The 5,558-nt window shown below is 56.5% G+C and overlaps 1 long non-coding RNA gene across 1 annotated transcript; it reads right to left on the bottom strand.

The window, feature by feature from the left end:
- Positions 1-639: 639 nt before the first annotated feature.
- LOC132667865 (uncharacterized) lies at positions 640-5,152 on the bottom strand. Its single transcript, XR_009605418.3, has 3 exons — positions 4,796-5,152; positions 4,013-4,273; positions 640-3,324 (listed from the first exon to the last, which is right to left on the bottom strand). It is a non-coding gene; the product is annotated as an uncharacterized LOC132667865 (long non-coding RNA).
- Positions 5,153-5,558: the final 406 nt, after the last annotated feature.

Consider the following 5,558-nt stretch of genomic DNA (forward strand, 5'->3'; position numbering starts at 1 on the left):
CAGAGCCCCAGAGGCACGGTTTCCTTGATTGTGCATTTGCTCAGTTACGTGGAGGGTGTCTCCACTGCTCCGTGCGGTCACCTGTGGGGAAGAGTCCCCGTGCGCTTGAGAAGGTGCCGGGGCACTGCCTGCCTGCGTCCCAGATGCACCTACAGCTTGGGTTTGTTTACCACGTTGTTGTCTCTTCAATACTGCCTCTGATTTTTGTTCACCCATGTTATCAGCTTCTATAGAAGGTGAACTAAATTATTCCAATACGGTTGTAGATTTCCCAGTCCTTGTTTTAGATTTGTCCCGTTCTGAGCATTATTTTAAGGCTATTTTATTTGGGTGCGTTAATATCGTATTATTAGATTGAAATCTAAGTTTTACCTAGATTCAGAATCGGTAGATCTTCCACGGAGCCCCTCTTTTTCCACTGTGGGAGTTTCTTCCTTGTTCCACGATGCTAGAAATGTCTTTGTCTCTGGTGATGTATATCCTTCCTCTGTGTCTGTACATTTAAACACCGTCTTGTGTAAGAAGCATATAATGAAGTTTTTCCATTTAAATCCAATCCAACAATATTTTTTATTAACTGACACATTAAATTGTCTAATCAGAGCATTAAATAACTTTTATCTACGTACATGTGAAATACTTGAGAAAGAAACCCTACCTGGCTCATTAAGGATGCATTTCCCATCAAATTTTCCATCTATATTTAATACCTAATAAAATATGTGCTATTTTACGTTTCTTTAATAAATTAGGCATTAAAATAATAGTATGGATCACATCAGAAACTTTTTAAAAATATGCAAATTAACGACATCAGATTTTTTAATACTTTTCCACTTACATACTTTAATTTATTAACTTATTTTGAGAGAGAGAAAGCGCACAAGTGGGGGAGGGGCAGAGAGAGAGAGAATCCCAAGCAGACTCCGCACCGTCAGCCTTCCTGCGGCCACGATAACAGCACCCTACTTGGGGGGCCCCCGGGAGGCCCAGGTGACTTAATTCGTGCCAAACACAGCTTAGCACAGAATAAGCTTTCACCTTCCGTCAGTTGCCATTTCTGCACAGAGAGGCCCATGCCGGTGCAAGTTCAGGGACAGGAACCGGTCTGATTTGTCCTTTCCACGCCTTGAACTATGTCTGCGCACTTAATGCCACAACAGCACGTTTGAGGAGGGCCCAGATCTGACCCCTTCCCTACGGGTTTGCACGTGAACACTGGACCCGAGACAATAAATTGTGGAAAATTCATCTTCTTCGCTTTAAAAATCAATCTTATCTTGACACTGACATAGGAGGACAATGTAAGGATGATTTAATTTTTGGCCAGAAACAAGCACATTCTTTTTATTTATAAATATTTACAGTTACTTTCGGGATAAACTTACGAATAAATGTGTTCGTTTCATCAAGCCCAACCATAATGTGAACACTTAGCAGCGGGGGGTGGAGCTCAGAGGTGTCCTATGCTTCCGTTCACAAGTCAAATCATAAATGCTTGTTTCTTCCCCATAATGGGAAACATCATCTCATATGGGCAACTTACATGTTTATATAAACAAAAAAATCCACTGAAACCTGCAATTGACTTTGTACCACAGTGATCAGAGGCTATGCTTTTCCTAAAACTTCTGGTTTGGCGGTGTTTTCCGTAGAAGACAAGGATCCCACGCCTCCTCTGTGGCCACACCGGCACCCTCCTGGGGGGTAACGGGACCGCCCGAGGGCAGAGGCACCCCCCCCATGGGCGCGAGCACACTCCACCCTGTGGAGCGCCGTGGGGACACGTGGAAACCACGGAGGTGAGCGGGCTGTGTCACCAGTGGTAGAGATCTGCCCCCTCCAGACTTCCAGACTGGCCGTCCGTGGGCCGTGGGTGCTGGTGGGGTTCCGGAGTCCTGATCGCTTCTCTTGAAAGCACGCTTCACCGTGAACTAGCATCAGCACGAAGACTTACAAAGTGAAAGCGAGAGTATTACCCACAGGTCAGGACCAGGAGGGGAGGTCAGGGACACCGTGGGGATGGGGCCTCCCCCGACGGCCGTACCAGCTACTCACAGGCCGCCTATGGAGGGCACGGGCCCAACCACGAGACTCCCCGCGACAGGACGGACAGGACACCCCCCTCCAGGGAGGCGCACAGGTGCCATCGGAGTCGGAGAGGATGGGACGCCACCACCCACTGGTCTTGCGTCCCTTGGCCGCTGCCATCTGCCCCCAACCCACGGCCCACAGTCCCACTCTCCTGGGCTCCCCGCCAGCCAGACCCCGGGTGAGGTAGGCAGTGGGGGGAGCCTGCGTCTGTCCTGCAAAGTGGAATGTGCCCACGTGAGCTGTGCTCCGTCTGGTTTCTCGTGCTTTGATCTCACTTGTATTTTTTTAGGAAGAAAATTAAAATCTCACATGCTACGTTCTTATACTGTAATTCCTGGAAATCATTCTGGAGTCAGATTTTTCGTCTGTTAGGGAAAAAAACGAACATTTAGAGACTTCCTGCCGTGCTGGGGTGACGCCAGCTGACCGGGGCTCCTGCTGCCAGAAGCTCCGAGCGACGTGGCAGCCGCGGAGGCCAGGCCTCCCAGCGCACGGCGGCCTCCCCGGGGGCTCTCCCGGCCCTCGGACGCAGGAGGAAACCATGGGCATCAGCCTCGGTGGCATGAGACCGACACAGAAGGCGGACGATTAAGATCACAGCGAACGTGCCGGTCGGGTCCGCAACACCGCAAACCCCGCGTTAACCCAGGGCCATGCTCTGCCGACCCTCCCGCTCCGGGGCCGCCTGGAGATTCCCTGTGGCAACTCTCCAAGGGTGGCAGGTTGCTCGGGGACACCCCGTTCCCGTGCAAGTGTCCAGGGTCCCTACTGGGCATTCCTCGCCCCGGTGCTGGCAGCCCGGGCCCGGATGGGGGCACAGGAGTCCCTGTGGCCACAGCCGGCGTGGGGCGCGGCCTGAGTAGCCGTGGGAACGCGGCCCCTCCTGGTCCAACAGCGGGAGGAGCTGGTGGACAACACTCGCCCACGGACGGTGACGCCCCGGTGCTGCAGGTGGGGGTGCGAGGATGCCCCTCAGACCAAGGTCACCTGAACACCGGTCCAAATTACAGGCTCGGGGCCCTCGATGTCCAGACCGAGTGGTCACCCTGAAGTCAGTAGCCCGGCCCCATAACAAACACCACACAGGCGGCTGAAACACCGGACACCGGTTTTCTCACGGTCCCGGCGGCTGGGGGTCCAAGGTCGAGGTGTCCTCAGGACTGCTTCCCGGCGAGGACTCGCCTGGGCTCCCCACGGCCGCCTTCCCGCTGTGTCCTCGGGCGGCCCCTCCTGTAAGGACAGTCCTGTGGGATCAGGGCCCGCCCCAGTGGCCTCACTTAGCCTGAATTGCTTCCTAAAGGGCCCCATCTCCAAGAACAGCCACGGGGCATGAGGGCTTCAACCTGTGAGCTCGGGGAGGCTCACTTCGTGGATAAGAGGGACAGGGACCGGCACCTTCCTCTCCGTGACCCCAGGAGACTCACCCTTTTTGCCACACGGCTCCCTACCCTGACCCGTAAACTTTCTCCGTTCTACCCTCCATAGCAGTCCCACGGCCACGCCCTCTAGCCCCACAGCCTGGGCATCTGCGTCCTCCCCACGTCCTCCGTCCGGGCCAGACGGAGGGGCTCATCTGGTCCTCCGATCCTTTGAACCTCATCACCTTTTTAGGGTCGAGCTCTCGTGCTCTCATCTAGACGTCCAGTCTCCCCACCTGACTCTCCTTAAGTGCCGTGAAACATCCCTTCGATCTCAACCTTTCGGACGGACCTCTCTTACTTTGCCGACTTAGTGGCTCTTAGGTGGCTAAACCGCCCGCCCTTGCAGCCTGTGTCTGCAGCCACCCAATGACCGCAGCTGGGGAACGCTCACGAGACCGCGTAGCAAAAACAGGGACCCGGGCCCGCTCGGGGTGCCCATTTGCCCGTCTGTTCACCCTGCTCCCTCCTCGCTGCACGAGCACTGACCCGGTGCTCACCTCTGGCCTCCCGGAGAGCCGGGGCAGTCAGAACAAGGTACCTATGTCCCCATCTGTGCCCACAGCCCTGCCTTCCGTCCTGACGACCCACTGCAATGACTGCCCTTGTCCGCGACAAAGCAGACGCCCTCGTGTGCACCAGGCCCGTCTCATCCCGCCTGCTCAACGGTGTTCCTCCAACAAACCTCTGCTTGTTTCCCTGGCTCCGTTGTTTTCCTACTGGGTTTTTCCCGTCAGCAAGCATGCACGCTGTTATCTGTCCTATTTTAAAACACAATCAAAACAAAACAGAGCAGAAAGCTTGTTGGAACCACACTTGCCTGCCAGCTACGTCCCCCCTGCCCCCTGCGCTGCTGTGGACACTTCCAGAGCCCAGCCCTGTCCCCACGTGCCCCCCACCGGCCCCCAGAACTGGCCCTTCTCTCCGCAGCGATCCCCGGCCTTGCTCGCCTGGAGACCAGATCCGGTCCTAGTGTCTCCCGGCCCACGGGCGGCACCAGCAGTGTTTGGCCATTTCCTCCTCGTCTGTCTGAGGCCCCTCGCTCCAGAGACCCCCATCCCACCTCTCACGTGCTCACAGCAGCTGCTCTGTGAGGTGGCCCCAACCCTCATGCCCTCCCCCTCCCGGCCTGGAGGGTCTTCCCAGAGCCCTTCTGACAAACCGCAAACTTGGCTTATTCGCGATCATCCTCATTTCTGCTGTTAGACCGTAAGCTGCACTCGGGACGCCACCAAGGATCTTTATTTAACTTTTAGCTGATAAATTCTATGCACCGCGCATACCCTCAGCGGAGGTGGGCACCCACAGGCTGGCTTTGATGATGGGATGACATCCGTCCCCTGCCGTCCCCTGGATGACCGCCGTCTACCGGGCTCCGGGCTCAGTCCTCGCGTTGGCCGCGAGGAGGCCCTCGTGTTTGCAGTCATGGATGAAGACACTTAACCTGGGGTGATATTATCCCCACGGAGTCACCCGGCGTGACCGGCCGTGTGTGGTTCTGCAGGCCACGCTCACCCACGCAGTCTACGCCACGTCACTCCTGTTGTACGTTGGGACCAGGAAGGAGCTCTGCACCCTGTCCCCGTGGATGTCACAACCCAGACACGGCTCAGAGAGCGTCCTCGCTGGTCCTCCCCTCACACTCCCCACCAGCCTGGCGTCAGCACTGTGCCCACGCACGAGCACTGCGCAGCCTTAAATTCCGGCCCTTAGATCCTCTCGGTGCCGCCCCGCATCTGCAGTGAACAAACCTCCGGAGCAGGAGTCCTCGGCCAGCGCCAGATGGGAGAACAGAAATGCCTGGGGAGACTTCAGACACAGGGGTGCAAAGCCCAGGATGGGTCACCCCAGGAATGGAAAACATGAGGAGCCAGCCAGGGAAGGAGGATGCCACCGAGAAGGCTCCAGAGCAGGGGGACAGAGTTGGCGGTGGTGATGGTGGTGTGGGAGCTGGGGTGGGGGAGGGCCGGGGGGCTTCCACGGGGGGTGGGCAGGCAGCAGGGAGCACCAGGCATATGGTGGGGGGCACGGAGCAGGAGGTGGGGG

Source organism: Panthera onca, chromosome B2, assembly GCF_046562875.1.
Source record: "Panthera onca isolate mPanOnc1 chromosome B2, mPanOnc1 haplotype 2, whole genome shotgun sequence".
Classification (NCBI taxonomy): Eukaryota; Metazoa; Chordata; class Mammalia; order Carnivora; family Felidae; genus Panthera; species Panthera onca.